The following is a 16738-nucleotide window of genomic DNA, read 5'->3' as shown; positions in this document are numbered from 1 at the left end:
AATTGAAATTGACTGTTTTCTGTTACCTTTACGTACCTTATTTTTTCCATCCTAATTCATTTAAGAAATCTCGAAAATATGTTTGGGCATGAAACACGTTTAGAAAATATTCAATGATATTTTTCTATTTTTATAACGAATATGGTTTAGATGTGTGTGCCATCATACCAAAGACTGGAATGCAATTGATAGCGGCTAGCAACTATAGAACTTCTACACAGAATCGCTATTGTATCACAAATAATGATGATTTAAAAAAATATATTTTTTAGTAAACGTGAATACAAACGCTCAATGGCGTCAATGTGTGGAAGGTTTTATATATCGAATTAGTATTTAGATCTTGTATCTTTAGATGTACGTTACCTAAATCTTAAGATAAAAATCTCATGTTCTATAGTTGTACTTAATAATGTACAGTTATAATTATTTGTTCACCGTAATAAGATATATTTTAAGATTTAGGGAGTGTACTTGTGAGATTTGGCGCAACCATGTCATGTAATTTTAAATTGTAATTAATAATCGTTATTGTTTTTGGCGCTATATTCCATATTGGTGAAGTTTCTTTTATTTAAATTTATATTTTATTAAGTATTAAAATAATTTGTATTAAACAATTATATTCAGCTTATTTTATGCTTGTTATTTCTGATGTTTATTTGTATTCATAATAATGGACACGGAAGCTTTTATCGGCTTTTAAATATGCACCATTGAATCGAAAATCTTATTTACAGAGCACATCATATCAAAAGCTCCACGTTCAAACAAGCTTATGGGCTTTTTGTATTGATAGTATTCGACTGAGCGTCGCACACAGAGCTTATTTAAGCTTAGCATGTCAAAGGCATATCGCACACGATATATTTTAATACTGTAACAACTCAAAAACATAGTTTCCAGAAAAATGTATTTGAATATTTGTCAGTTCACAGTCTACTAGGGAAACTAGAGGCATAAGCAAATAGTAAATATATAGCTAATGTATAAATATATACTGTACCAATAACTGTTACAATTTTAGTAGTTGGTAGAGAATATGTTGCTTGTCATTTTGTGTGTAACAACTCAAAAACTAGGTGTTTTGAGTTGTTACAGTATTGGATATCGTGTGCAATATACTTATCGAAAACTGTACCTATCTGAATTAAAGCACATAATAACGGGTTCTTACCGCGTTTAAATGGGGATATGAGAAGGTAAGAACCCGTTATTATGTGCTTTAATTATGATAATAACGGCGTAAACTTAAAACAATGTACCTATCTGGCAAATAAGTATAATTGTAAGAATAATAAACTACTTAGATGAGCATCAAATTAGTTTTTATATGTTCAATAAGTCAGAATTCAATTTTCATTGTTTGCATTTAAGTTTCTTTTATACACTTGTCAATAAATTTATTTAATACCTATAGATTTATTTTGGTTTTATTTACGGACATCACCAAATAGCAAGGCTTAACTCGGAAGTAACCGTCGAGGCAGATGCAGATCCAGCTTTTAAGCCAGGGGGGGGATTACCAGGTCGCAGACAACCCATCTCAGTAGAGATTAGATGAAATTGCAGTGGTCACCCATGACCCAACCTGTCGCTCAGGAGGATGCGTCAAGGCATCGTATAAAAAAACCAGGACAGGCTCAAAAGTGACAGCTAACATTTCAAGGTTAGCCCAGATGACGTCATCCCGCCCTGCGCTGCCATTTCGTTAAAAATAAATTACATAAAAAACAACATAAACTGCCTATATACGTCCCACTGCTGGGCACAGGCCTCCCCTCAATCAACCGGAGGGGGTATGGAGCATACTCCACCACGCTGCTCCACTGCGGGTTGGTGGAGGTGTTTTTACGGCTAATAGCCGGGACCAACGGCTTAACGTGCCCTCCGAAGCACGGAATCATCTTACTTTTTCGGACAATCAGGTGATTCAAGCCAAAGTGAAAAATAAATTACCCAGGACCAATATTTTTATATTTACTTTGCAAGGAAATTTTGAACTTTTAGTAAAAGATTTACTTAATTTTAAAAGTAATAGAAATAAAATACATTAGTCAGTAATTCACTTAATTTTCAATAGGTAATAAAATTTACGTCCTTGGAATTTTGGAGATACTATGCAATGGTAACACTTATGTCATCAAAGGGCTAGCAAAGGCGGCTTGTCATAGGATTGAGTATACCTGTAGGCTCTGCACGGTAACCGCGCCGCGCGCGGCGAGAATTATATCGAGGCCTTCGACCAATAGCCGTTTGACATCAATCGACGTAGATAGCATTCGTATCGTTTTTTGGTCGAAGCGCTCAATATAATACGCGCCGCGCGCGATGCGGTTGTCATGCAGACCCGGCTGGTTTTCTTATACCATGCCGAAGGTATGCATATTCACGAAATACAACTAGCGGTTGAATTTCGAATACCATACTACATAAAATCACAGCACTTATTGCGAAAAACCATAGGTCACTTCCAGAGCGGAGCGATGCGATTTGGCGTTGACTATAATGCACTTTTCGAGAATCGTAATAAAGTTATTTTTTCAGTGTTTTCAGTGCTCTTGGTCTGTGCTTATCTATGACATCAAGACGGAAAAAATTTCTAGGTATATCTAGATATACCAATAAAATGTACTTACCTAGTATTCTGACTGCTGTCTTACGCACCATGCTATAACCCTAACGCAAAAGGTACTGGGTAGGTTAGGTTAGGTTATATACGTACATAAATAACCTAACTTATAAGTATATATATATGAGCCAAATATTCGTGATCGATCCTTGTATTCGTAGAACGTACACGTTTTCCCGAAGCCCTTTTCAATAATACCATGCACAATAATAACTTTGAATAGAAAATGCCGAAATTAATTCGGCTTTGTTTGTATTATGTATGATTGTAGGTATATGGGTTCAATCGACTCAAAATTCATATTCTAGTAGTCAAAAAACAATAATACTAGGTATAAAAGGGACACATCCACATCCTCCGATGTGGGTCACATTACCATATTTTTATATAGGCCGTTAAGGAGTAAGGGACAGTTAGGTTAGTCACAATTTGCTAGAGAACAGCTGGACTTTTACTTTTTTCTTTCTACTAGTAACACCGAAGTTTCATTTAAAATCGTTCGAAAAAAGAATAAATAGGTAGATAAATGAAATATCTAAACAAATAGATTACATTAAGTACATAACAATGCACTTTCAAATCGCTACTAATTCCGATGTGGAGGTAGCAGTTGCTCAGTTGCACAATGTCGTTCAAGGTAACTCTTTGCCCCAATACATGGAACAATTCAAGGTGACCCTTATTATTTAGGCAGTGAAACAAAAGGATGGATCAATTTTATTCCATGCTAATGCATTTAAAAGTGATGAATGACTTCTATCCAAATTATCAGGTGGCCTTTCTAATTAGACACATTTTGTTTGGATTTACCAAACCGCGCGACAGAAGTAGAGCGGTTAATTTTAAAGCCTATAAGTATAAGACGTGTAGAAAACAGGTGTCGATTCCGCCAACTTAATTTGACAGGACTAAAACTAGCTCAATCTCTTTCTTGAGATTATTATAAATGAAAGACGGCTCTGGAATTGTCAAACATAAATTGGATTAAGTAAGTTATGGGCCGCCTGAATAGGCACCTGCTAAATACTCGTATAAAAAAATAATACAGGGAGCTAGTGACATCGTAACGAATACTGAAGGGGATGATTCAGCTCATGACTTTAAGATAATATCAAGTGGAATGTTCCGTTGCAAAATTCATAATGTTTTTGATGTTATTTAATTATTTTCAGTTCCATACTTTGGCCGCTGCAAGGATAATCTCTGCAGGTGGGGGGGATACCTGGTGGATACCTGGTGGAGTATCACCACAAACTATGGCTCACCTTTTGTGCTGTCCTAAGTGCCCTAACACCTGCACTATTAAAGACCTTTACGAAGCCACTGACAATGCCGTAAGCGTGGCCAATTATTGGTCAGCAAAAATTTTGTATCGATCGCCATCGACTCGCAAAGAAGAAGTTCCATACTTTTACGACGGAAAAATCCTCTTGATATCAAGTCAGACTCATAGTATTCGTCAGTAACTATATAGGTATACGTAAATAACCTAATATATACGTCCCACTGCTGGGCACAGGACTGCCCTCAATATATCGCACGAGGTACGGACCACACTCCACTATGGGTTGGTGGAAGTATTTCGGCTCGGGTCCGAGACGAAAGCTTAACATGCCTCCCGAAGGATGGATTCATTTTATTTTTTACGTTGATATTCGATCGTGAGTTCTATCCTACGTTATAGGTAAATATAAGTCGCACATTTGGACTACCTAGGCGGCATCAGGACACCTCAATAGAGTCCTATAATAACATTGATAAAACTCATTCACAGTCATATTTTTTTTAGTAAGTAGGTATTCAATTGTTTTCGTAACGTGTGTCACTAAGACACTTATGGACATGACTTTTCCTCCTTATAATTGCGAACACTCGTATCGAGCGAGAGATACTTACCACTTACCTGATAGGTATTTTACTAGGGGAGCACACGTGAAAAATTAGAGCCGCTCTAGACGAAGGGTGTTGTTAACAGCGGTGAAGGAAAACATGGTGAGAACACCCACACACCGGATTAATGTGATCTAACCTGTATTGTGCTTTCCCTTCGCGGAAGGTCAGATAAATGTTCGGGTTAGGTAAGCGGAACCCGTGAAAACGGGATAACGCTTGGGAGATGATGATGGAGTATAGTGGATGGTAACTACACTAAACTGGCAAATAAAGAAGAAATTCAAAGAATTAATAAATATGTAAATAAATCGTTGGTCCTAACCGGGACCTCGGACTTACTGATGAACTTATGTAAGTAGTCGTTACATGAGCCATGTCAGGGGTCTTTGGCGACTCAATAATAACCCTGACACCAGGGTTAACGAGGTTGGTAATTCACCTCACAACCCACACGATAGAAGAAGAATAAATCCCCACCCAGCGGTAGGTTTCCGATTAGGTATCGACGGCGATATCATATACTTGTTCTTCTTTTCAATGTTTTAAATAATCCCTCATCGCCACGATACCTGCGGGAGCGTTTCACGTATTTCGCCTCATCTGGTCGCACTCACCGTCCCCTTTACAACTTGCACCTGAAAACTCCCCCCTATTCTACGCAAATGTACGGTGACTCTTTTACCGTGCAGGCCGTCAAACTGTGGAACGCGCTACCCAGGGTCACTCGGGAATGTGACACGGTGGGTAGTTTTAAAAGGAACTTGAAGGATTATTATTTGAGTCTTGCTTGAGTTGCATTAGTCGTATTTGTATGCGTTTACTTATTTATTTAGATATATATATATATATATATATATATATATATATTGTATATAGTGTGTATTTTTTATAAACCAATATAGAAAGTATATAATATGTTTATATATCTATGAAATATATATTATATTATAATTTATTTAAATGTGGTTTGTAGGTTTAGGTTAATATTGTGTCTTATATTAGTATAAGTAATATCTAAATAATTTGTACGCGTATGTATGTCTATCTATATAATATTATACGTTGAAAGTCTCTCTTGTCACGTAGGTCAGCTGGAAGAAATCTCTTTGTTTAGAGATAAGCTTGCCTGTACTATCTGTTTTCTTTGTATGTTTCTTATGTCTGTTTCATTGTGTACAAATAAATAAATAAAAATAAATAAAATAAATAAATAGGTTTTAACGAATCGTTAGTGATTAATAACCGGTAATTGCACTAATAGTTTAAGACATTTGAAACCACTTTACGGATTTTGAGGGATTTTAACAAATTAATACCTAATTACCTGTATAACACTTACAGCATTAACCTTACATATCGTAAGATTGTGATTACAACCGAATCAGGATAGTTTCCTTAATTGTTAATAACGGTTGTCGTTTATTCATAATTGCTTTCATTAAGTTACGTATATAGATATTATCGAAATGCGATCATAAATCCTAAACGGATGCTATGTGCCCTCAGTGTTCTCCACTTGTCTAGCCTAGTGGTGAACACTTGCGAGGCAAATCTACAATAAGTCACGTTAAAATAAAAATCACAGGCGTAATTTGTAATCTAGTGTTTGTGGTTTAGAACGAATAAACAAACAATTCTCTGTTTGTGTCTCTAAGAACCCGATTTCGGAGAAGCAAAAGGAAGGTTATGTGTTTGAACGCTATGTAGGTATGTTTATGTATATGTACGTCTAATCTAAGCTAACTTCTAAACCACCTGTCAGAATTTAGCAAATGAGGTGTCACAAGACGCTATCTAAGTACTAAACATTACTATTCGGAAGAATTTAAGTGAAACATTCCTATTTTATTATTTCATACTTTTAAGAGCGTGATTTTTCCATTAGTGTTGCCGAAAAATCGATAGTTTTACTATCGATAGTAAACAGCCAAAATCATCTACCCAATCGATAGGCCTATCGATAGTATCGATAGTATCGATACTATCGATAGTTAAAAGAAGAAAAACTATCGATAGTATCGATACTATCGATAGTATCGATAGTTGAAAAACGAAAAACTATCAATACTATCGATAGTATCGCTCTTCGATATTGCGCAAGCTATCGATACTATCGATACTATCGATAGTTTTGTACGATCGATAGGGCCCTTAATTTCGATAGTATTGAATGTAGCATTGTGTGGAACAATTCACACCATTTAAAGCTCGTATTTAATATATTTTATGTTACGTGGGTGTTTTTGCAGTGGACGTTTGGTTTTGAAGTAGGCAATTCTCTAAACTTTAAAGAGACACTGTTAAGTTAGTGGATAGGATTTTTTTTACAATACTATCGAAATTAAGGTCACTATCGATCGTACAAAACTATCGATAGTATCGATACTATCGATAGTATCGATAGCTTGCTCAATATCGAAGAGCGATACTATCGATAGTATCGATAGTATTGATAGTTTTTTGTTTTTCAACTATCGATACCATCGATAGTATCGATACTATCGATAGTTTTTCATCTTTTAACTATCGATACTATCGATAGTATCGATACTATCGTTGCTTATCAATAGTATCGCCAAAAATGAGCTATCGATACTATCGATAGTATCGATACTATCGATTAATTATCGATACTATCGTTTTTTGGTAAACTATCGATAGTTCGATCGAAAACTATCGATATGGCGCTATCGATCGGCAACACTATTTTCCATAGTCGGGTTTTAATTTTTAAACTTATATTTTTTTGTTTCTTTTTTAGACCGTGCAAGTAACGTTGGATAATGCTAGTTCATAAAAAATATACCTAATAATAAAGTTACAAACTTGAAATCGACAGTGACAATGATAAATGTATTGACATGACACCTTTCTGACAATACCATAAAAATATATTTTTTTTATAACTGTCACTGGCAATAATTGTCATAATCGTTTGCAACTTGGCGAAGGCCCTGAGATGTCTTTTTATGGGTGAAAACTTTCAGCTTTCTATTTGGTCTAAGTAATTACAATAAGTACTTAATTGAAAATAATACCTAGTTACCAAGCCCCATTGATGAGGCTTAGTAACTAGGTATTATCTTCAATTACTGTTATCCTTATTGCTTGCTTGTAAACTATTGTCATTCATCTGGTTTTACCAAAGTACTTTGGTGGATGATTTATTAACATTTATAATATATTATTATTATAATGGCGTGATGGAAAAATCCATCCATTCAAACAGAGTGCAATGCGATTGGAAAGGTAAACACTTGCAGTATAATTACATCTTGTTAACCAAATACTTAGTATTGTGGACTAGAGATCCTTATCACAATTAGACATGAGTTATTGTTGATTGGACCACTTTATCTACTTAGGGCTGATACACACGAAGTGACTTTGAAATGTAAGCGAGCTGCAATATAATGCGGTTTGCAGTTCCGGAAGGCAGTTATGCCAACCGCTTGCTGCAATTTATTTATTTATTTATTTTACATTTCGCGACTTTACAGTGCAGAAGCGCCAATGCGCCGTGAAACTTTAAATATAAACAATACTTAGGTGTATAAACAATATAAAAACATATTTAATTTTCACACATCATTCATCATCTTGCAGAACCTTAGACACTCGCGACACACATACGTCCACTCACTCACAAACAGATCACACTCTGGTGCTGATGCAAGGAGTGCATTAAGCAATATTCCAGTCTAGCTGGCAGCTCATATGCAGCCTGTCAGTGATGGCCTTTAGCCGAAAGAGTAAATTTAAAACTATACATAAAACCTTTTAAGAATAAGAATAAAATAAATTTATTGCCAGTAACAATTTTCATTTGCTATAAGAACTAGGTAATTATGAATATTACGAATACAGGCAAAAGGAAATGGCTCAGCTTGTGCTGTGACTGAGCCATGCTATGGCGCCATCCAGCGCTGGTTTACAGTCATTTCCTCTTCCTGGGATATTGTGCGGAAGTAATTGTCAACGAGGACTAGAGGACATTAAATAGAAATATACAGCAGCTTTAGGTAAAAAGAAAACAATAAAATCAAAACTTTTCTTTAAAATGTTTATATCCTAAGGCCAGGGGGTTAAAATGGCCGTATTGAAGCAATTCATTTAAGAAAACAATGTTGCATTTTGACATTTGCGCATATAAAAGTAAGTGCGCCATGCAAACAAATGTCAAATAGCAATATTGCTTTCTTAGATGAATTGTTTCGATATGGCTATTTTAACCCTCCAGGCCTCCACTAAGTAGTAGGTTCCCTTCACATCCCACATCGTTTATCACTTTTTATCTCGCGTGAGTTGATTGAGGACCTCCTTCCTTCAGGGTTAAAAATGAAGACGGAAATTCACGGGGAAATTTTATTCCATAAAAATGTTTTGTATGATCTTACATCAACTTATACCACATATCTTTCATAGAGTCAGAAGTCCACTATGGTCTCTGGTATACTTAAATACAGTTTCATTCTACAGCATACAGCAAATATACAAATATAATAACATAATCTCACTAAGATAATGACTGAGAGTTTGGACAGATCTATATAATAATAATAATTTATTTATTGCCAAAAAAGTAGGTATAATTCTTTCCTTAAAATAGCTTAGTCTTATACACAGGTATAAATAGGTAGGTACCATAGCTGACTAAGTATATATATGAATACTTGTATTACAGCCTATGATGCCTCTCTCCTGGATATTTATGTTACTTACGATAGCTAGTATACGTACTTATGTTACCAAAACAAATAAATACAAAAGTTTTTAATGACTGGCTTAACAAAATAAAAAGACAGAAAGAAAGAAAGAAATCGAAAGACTGCACAATCGAATTACACACATACGAAATCCTAAAGACAGTGTCGTGTTTACATTAAGTACATAAATACATTTTATGGTATAACTCGTAGGTATAATTAAATATATAAATAAACATGTAATATAAATCGAGGGGAATTTTCAAAAATCGTAGGGGCGACTAGTGCGTTTGTAAGGTCAAATTGATTGGATCGGTCTCTAGGCCCCGGAAAAACTTCCAGACCTTCGGAAACTGGTCAGCATCAGGGAGACACCCTATGGCTATTACTTTGTGCGAAGTAAATTTATTTATAGCTTTTTGATGTCGGTGTTTTTTTGTTAAAAAAAATATTTTTGTACTGGGTACTCGCTACCCGGCTCTTAGCTCTCCCCATGTGTCCTGCCAAGTAGTGAATGCGCCAAAAGAAAAGCTGATTAAAAAATCTACATCATCCAAACGTTGCAACGCCATTAACCATTTCAGTGAGAAAACCTGGTGAAACTTTTGCGTTAACGACTTTGAACAGTTCCCATTAAAACTGGGAAACTGAACTCACAACGTAAAGAGTAACATTAGACTCTAGACTATTTAGATTAAACCTAGTGACTTGGTCCAGTGGTTTCCGTTTTTTTGCAATCGCTACAGCGCTATCGTCCGGAGCTGTAAAGATAACATGAAACTGTTTAATGACATCCTCTAACTTGCCCAATATACGGTCCTATTGTTTGGATTGCTAAATATATTTTATTTTCTGTCTAACGACTCTATTACACTACACAATTTCTTAGCTTTTAACTAACACAGTAGCTCGACCATCTTCTACTTCTATCGTGTGACCCTGGCGTCAGGGTTACTATTGAGCCGCCAAAGGTCCCTGACATGACTCATGTAACGGCTACGTACTTAGGTACATCAGTAAATAGTAACCGGGACCAACGTCTCAACGTGCCTTCCGAAACACGGATCGTCTTACTTTCGGACAATCAGGTGATCAGCCTGTAATGTCCTAACCAAACTAGGGATCATAAAGTGATTTTTGTGATTTTTCCCCACCGGGATTCGAACCCGGGACCTCCGGATCGTGAGCCCAACGCTCAGCCACTGGACCACGGACGCCGTTAGCTCGACCATTATAGACGGCGATACGGCTACCACTGTGATAGGTAGCAGTACCCGTGGGTCTAAAAGAAAGCTCGGTGAGGTGTGGGTATTTAGATCATCTTGCGATGGATGTACCTTTGACCACCCCAATTGGAATTTTATAGAACTTTAAAGATGATGGGGAAGTACGAATGTGTGCGACCCTAGAGGGTTGGCAGGACCTCTAGGTGAGCGTCTAAGTTGGCTTGTGCGTTAGGAATTCGGAAGTAAAACACTGTGTTGAAGTTCAGAGTCTATTGTCGAAATATACTTATACCAGCTGATCCAATCACAAATTTAGTACTTACAAAATAATCACGGTTTTATCAGAAGGATTAGTACGCGTGTCTTCCGTTGCCCTGATACGTAGAGACTTAAGGTACTTATATAAGTACTTAAGGTAGTCATGCGCTAGCGCTGTGATAGCACCTACATAATATACTCAGGAGCTTATATTATCTTTTATGTTATGATTTCTTGGGTCCGACATCGGGTACTACCGGGGAAAAGTCGGTGTGGCGAAATCGCCTCCCCTTCTCACTACATCGCCCTGTAAAAATCCCAGGAAATCGTGTAAGATACTAGAGTTAAAATCTGTGATTCCCAAACAGTGGAGTAACCCCTACTTGGGAGGCGAAGAGAATTTTATCAAAAAGTATAGCTGCTCTAGGTTATTTTTCAAAACTGTGTCATACCTCTATAATAAATATAGTAGTAGGTATTCTTTTTATATTTTTTTTTATACTGTATTTTATTATAGTAGGTATTATATGGTAGGGCCCCCCCACAATAAAGACCGATGACCTTCTGAGGTCGCGGGAAAACACTGGATGCGGACAGCGGCGATCGGTCATTGTGGCAAGCCTTCCCCCAAGGCTATCTATGTGGCTTATGTCCAGCAGTGGATGATTTCCAGCTGATGACGATGACGATAAGGTATTATAGTAGGTACCTATATGCTTGTAGCCACAGGCTGACACTAATTTATGACTTACTTTTGTTAGCTTCATTACCTACTTACTTATCATTTATTTTGAATAGAAAAATAATCCTTAATTTTCCTGATCGTAGTCGGCGCAAGATAGGCGTAAAGTCGGGTGAGGCGCATAAGGTTAGGTTGGGAATCTCTGGTCTTAATCTCGCTTCGGAGTAATGACCTCCTGTAAACAGTTTTTCTAATAAAACCTGCTGCACTGGTATATTGGCTAGTTTCACTTAGCCAATTGTATTGTTCACCAGCTTTGTACTATGCTTAATAAAATCAACAGTAGGTATGTAAACTTAAACAAGTGTATTTCTTTATTATTGTATTAGATATAAAAACCTCTCCCCACGACGTACAAAGGCTATTTTTGTTGTATTTTATCTTTAGTTTAGATATAAATAGATATACAGTAGGAAAATCTTCCACCATCTTAGACGTTATTGAAATATCGTCAATATATTTGAATATAAACAAGAATTTAGAAAAATCTATTTTATACATACTTACCTATAAGTAAGTACATTTATCTCTACTGTCACCATAAGGTTTGTTCTTAATCACCTTAGGACGTCGTGTCAAAGGCGGCTGCGAGTTGTTTTATAATACTTTTGTGGTTCCCATTTAGGACCTGCGCAGACGACAGACTATCCGTGACGCACTTTTTAGTCTGTGAAAATATAACCTAACGCGCCGGACTTTTTGCGCGTCGTGTGCGTTACTGCATATAATTGCATAGGTTATATTTTCACAGACTAAAAAGTGCGTCACGGATAGTCTGTCGTCTGCGCAGGGCCTTACCTATGGAATCTTAACTTGTTACAAAGTAATCTATCTTGTCTTTGAATTGAAAATTACTATCACAGACAGTGATAGATTCAGAATATAAGTATAACGATCAATCAAGATTCTATTCATTCTCTAATATTAAGTAATTTTAAACACATACCATAATTAACGGTGCGTGTATGAAGCGATTGATAATGCAGAGGAAGCAAGAGAAGTGTTTCAACTCAGTATCGAAATAGATGGAATTCCAAAGTCTTTATACCCCGACGGGAAATAGGCGTGAAATAGGTACTAGGTATAGATAGGTGTTATTACGTATAAACACGCCCGTGTCCTTGTCGGGTTACATAGAGTTACAAGTCATCAATGACATAACCTGCAGATCTTGATATGCGGTCCAAGGTGGATATGACGGACGACCCATAATTATGGTGACAGTTTACCATCCCACGTTTTGCTTGGTTTGTCAAGAAAAGCAAAATTGAAGTAACGGTTGAATTTTCTTTGTATTCTAAAGCAATAAAGAGTATACAAACAAACAAACAAACAAACGGTGGCGCTGATTCCTGTAATACTATCTAATTTTATTTTAAGTTATTCCTGTCATTTTCTTATCCGCCGCAAAGGAAAGGGACGGATAAATTATGGAACACACGTCAATTTTAGGCAGGAATTTTAAAAACCCTCCCAAATTTATATATTGGCCAATAACTCGACAGAATTAAGTTGATAGCATACATGAAACGTGTTGCATAACAGCGAGATGCCAATATGATTCGCCCGAGTTATTCATTCATTTTAAAATTAACAGCTGTCTATCTCCCGTCTCTTTCCTTTCCGAAAATGACGGGTATAACTTAAAATAAAATTATGAGGTTTCTGCAGGAATCGGGGCCATTATCTACTACATAGTACTGAGTTAAGCATTTAACTCTAAAAGTTGCGCGTTCGGTTACCAATTTGGGTACCCGTACTTCACTTGCTCAATGGTGAGGGAAAACTTCGGGGAGAAATCCATATGTATTTAGGAATAATACATATATTTTCAATGGCTTGTGGCCTGATATTAATTTTAGGTTTTGATTTAAATGTTCAAAGTCGGTTGTGTTAAAAGTAAACAGGTATTTAATATATAGGCATAATCCAAAATTTTGGCATGAAATAAACGCTAGAGTAGTGATATTAATATAATTATTATCATGTTTGGGTTTTTTCCACACTTATCAGTTGAGACGATATTATTCATGTCACTTGAAGTGTAGTGGGTGCAACTAGGTATACTAGTTTTTAGTTTATTATGTTTACAACGATAAATAAGTATATCGGTACTGAAGTAGGTACAATCTAGTATTTCAGGCTCTCGACATTTTTGAAAGCTTTTAGCAAAAAACCTAAGTGACTGCGAGTGGTGTTTACCCCCGCTTTGGTTAGTATAAAGTGGTTGGCGTGCCGTCGATACGGCTTAGTCAACCGTCGCTTAATCGCGGCTGAGCAGCGCGCGCGCATACAATTTGCACCTTTTACCATATTTGAAGCCGATTTTGCATGGATTCCCAGTTAACTGAAATTGTGTTTTAGTGACAGTTTCTGCATTTGGACACCATTTGCCTTGTATCTTTTGGTGAGTTTTGAGTTTTAATATTATTTACTCTATTTAATACGTACATAGGATCGAGCCTATTTCCTATTGGGTTAGGCAGAGACCACGGAATTCTACTTACTACGATCTCGATCTTTATTTATTAAGAACATAATAAAAAACAAAGTGAAATATGTAGACACCTATTTACAGAAATAAAAGTGAACAAGAATCCTAGGCACAGGTACAAATACAATTTAATAAAATAATAAAGTTATATTTTTTTAATGAATTAATTTTAAATACTAGAGTACATAAATGACACCTGTTTTCTACCGGATAATACTACTTACTACCTACTACACTACTACTACTGGAATATCAAAGATATATACGCAGACAGGTGATCGACAAAATTAAGCGTCATCTAAACAAACAAACATCTTTGTTTCAATATTACTTTTAGTTCTGTACTTACGTCATAATTATTATTATTTCTTAAATACCTACCGTGTCTAAGGAATGTTGTGTTAAGTTGGTAATGACACCATTATATTATTTTTCGACGGATAAGACAATATCAGGTATAAAGGTGTGTGCCGGAATCGCCACCTGTTTTCTTATCATCTGTATCAGTAAAATAAAAAAAATGGTCTGGTATTTAATATTGTCTAAACTTATGAACTTAAAGTTAAAATAACAAAAGTGCATCGTCAAACAACAAAATAAATACTTTTCATATTAACATTTATCAAAAAAAGAAAAATGTACTTAACTAAAATATAAACCTACCTACATCAAGAATTATAAGTTACTTATAAATTAAACACTAACTTACATTAATTAACTTAAATTTCTAAACTAAATGTTATCCAAATTAAGAGGCTCGATTATCAAACTAGATAACTTTTGATATGAATATATTTAATATAACCATAATTTTTGTCATGTAACTATTAGAGTATTTCTTTATTGTTTGTTTTCATTGTATTTTGACTATTTTAATTTTACTCTTTGACTTGTTAGTACACTAACGAATTTGTATGCCTATGTTATGGCCCAATATGCTGTACTTAAAATATTATTTATTGTTACCACCTAAAATACCATATTTGTGCAATAAATGATTTGATTGATTGATAAAACTGTAGCTACCTAGCCTTAAGGGAAGTTGCTGGTCATTCCCAACACATATATCTGATTGCTTACCGGGAAGACCTGTCCAATAATTGTAACTGATTTACAGAAATAAATTCATTTTTATTTTATTATTTATAATTTATTTTAAGTTATTTTCGGGACGTAAGATGAAACGAGCAATTTCATAGGAAAAGACTGATTATGATTTAGTTTTACCATAAATGTCTGGGGCCTTTGGCGGCTCAATAATAAGTGTGACATCAGGGTTGATGAGGTTGGTAATTCACCTCACAACCCACACGACAGAACACGAACGTAAATTAGTTTTTTGATTTAATTTCCAAGAAATTACTTTAAAGGGACTTGGTATCCCTCGGAAATTTTGCCAGTAAGTACTAATAATATCTTATATAATAATATCATTTATATCACCAATAGTGTGAATTTTGTGGACGGTAATCAAAAACTTGCGCACGCGATTATGAGTAGCTTGGCAGAGACACGCAGAGATTTAATGAATATATATAATGATCGATCAAAATAAAAATAAGTAATCAATTAAATTGTTTTCCTTTTATGTGGATATAATATAATCTTTGTAAAGCTAATAACATACATAGATACATAAACTCACGCCCGTAATCCCTACTGGGGTGGGCAGAGCCACAAGTAATCGAAGACAACTTGCAGCCACTGTTGATACGATGTCGTAAGCTGGATATGATGAACCTTATGGTGATAAGTGATCAGTGAGTGATAAAGCTAATAAAAACATTAAAAACTTATAAATAATAAATAGAACGGAAATTATAACTTTTTATATTTAATTTATTAAAGGAGAGGAGGCCTACATCCAGCAGTGGGTGGATAGAACTTAGATTTAATTTATTCATTACATTAATTGAACGTTCAATTCAAAGTTGATTATATTGTTTTTAACATTACCACGAAAATATTTTTATACTTTTTCTATTAGGTTATTGATAAAAAAATAATTTAAAACTACATCATAATTATTTTTACGCTGCATTAGCACTGACTGCAGTACTTTTTAACCGACTGTAATAAAAAGAAGGTTCTCAATTCGACTGTGAGTACATATTAAATGGTACTTACTACTTACTTATTTTTTTTGTGTATGTTTCGTAAACGTAATATTTCCGTCGATTGTGAACCGATTTTAATGTTCTTTTTTGTTATAAAAGTGTTACTAAAATTTTATTACGTGTGTGATGACTTTAAGTTGTAAATTCGGTGACTTATGTACCTAAACCTGTCGGTAGTTTATAATATAGGTAAGAGTTGATTGTACCATCTATCGCCTTGCCTGACATAACATAACATAACATAACAAGTACTTTATTGCACAAACAGGAAAAAACAAAATACAAAACAAAAGAGAAATAGAATGAGTACAACCCTACTGACCTTCTAAATTAGCAATATTTTTATTCATTCTTTTAGTGTCCGGATTGTACTTTATGCCCGATATGAACATAGCGAAGCATGTGTCTCGCACGGCTCTCGCTATGTGTGTACAGTCATAAGCAATATAATGTACCCACTTTAGGACCCTGTCGCACTAACATATTTGACATAAAGTGAGACTTACAGTTCAATTTGTCAGAAAAGTTAATGTGACATGGTACTAAAGTGTATACATATTAATGCTCGTGACCGTACCTTTATGTCCCTGGCGAGGCATGAGGCGTAAGGCGTGCGGAGCGCTTGCCTCGCATAGTTTGCTATCTGCCTTTAAGTGTTTAATTTGAATTT

General features: G+C 35.4%; 1 protein-coding gene and 1 long non-coding RNA gene across 4 annotated transcripts in view; both read left to right on the top strand.

Moving 5' to 3' along the window:
* The first annotated feature begins 4 nt into the window (after positions 1–4).
* On the top strand, positions 5–1421 carry LOC126370492 (uncharacterized). Its single transcript, XR_007566882.1, has 2 exons — positions 5–1061; positions 1093–1421. It is a non-coding gene; the product is annotated as an uncharacterized LOC126370492 (long non-coding RNA).
* A 12279-nt stretch (positions 1422–13700) lies between these two features.
* LOC126370463 (peroxidase) overlaps positions 13701–16738 on the top strand; it is a 141953-nt gene continuing 138915 nt past the window's right edge. For 2 of the 3 annotated variants that reach the window (XM_050015332.1, XM_050015330.1), the window contains exon 1: positions 13701–13864. The gene's annotated coding sequence lies outside the window, so the exon portion shown is untranslated. The remainder of the gene's footprint in view (positions 13865–16738) is intronic. The other variant, XM_050015331.1, reaches the window with a different exon arrangement.

Source organism: Pectinophora gossypiella, chromosome 10 (genome assembly GCF_024362695.1).
Source record: "Pectinophora gossypiella chromosome 10, ilPecGoss1.1, whole genome shotgun sequence".
NCBI classification, from domain to species: domain Eukaryota; kingdom Metazoa; phylum Arthropoda; class Insecta; order Lepidoptera; family Gelechiidae; genus Pectinophora; species Pectinophora gossypiella.
Note: the sequence above shows the minus strand (reverse complement) of the source record. Positions and strands in the feature narration are given on the sequence as shown.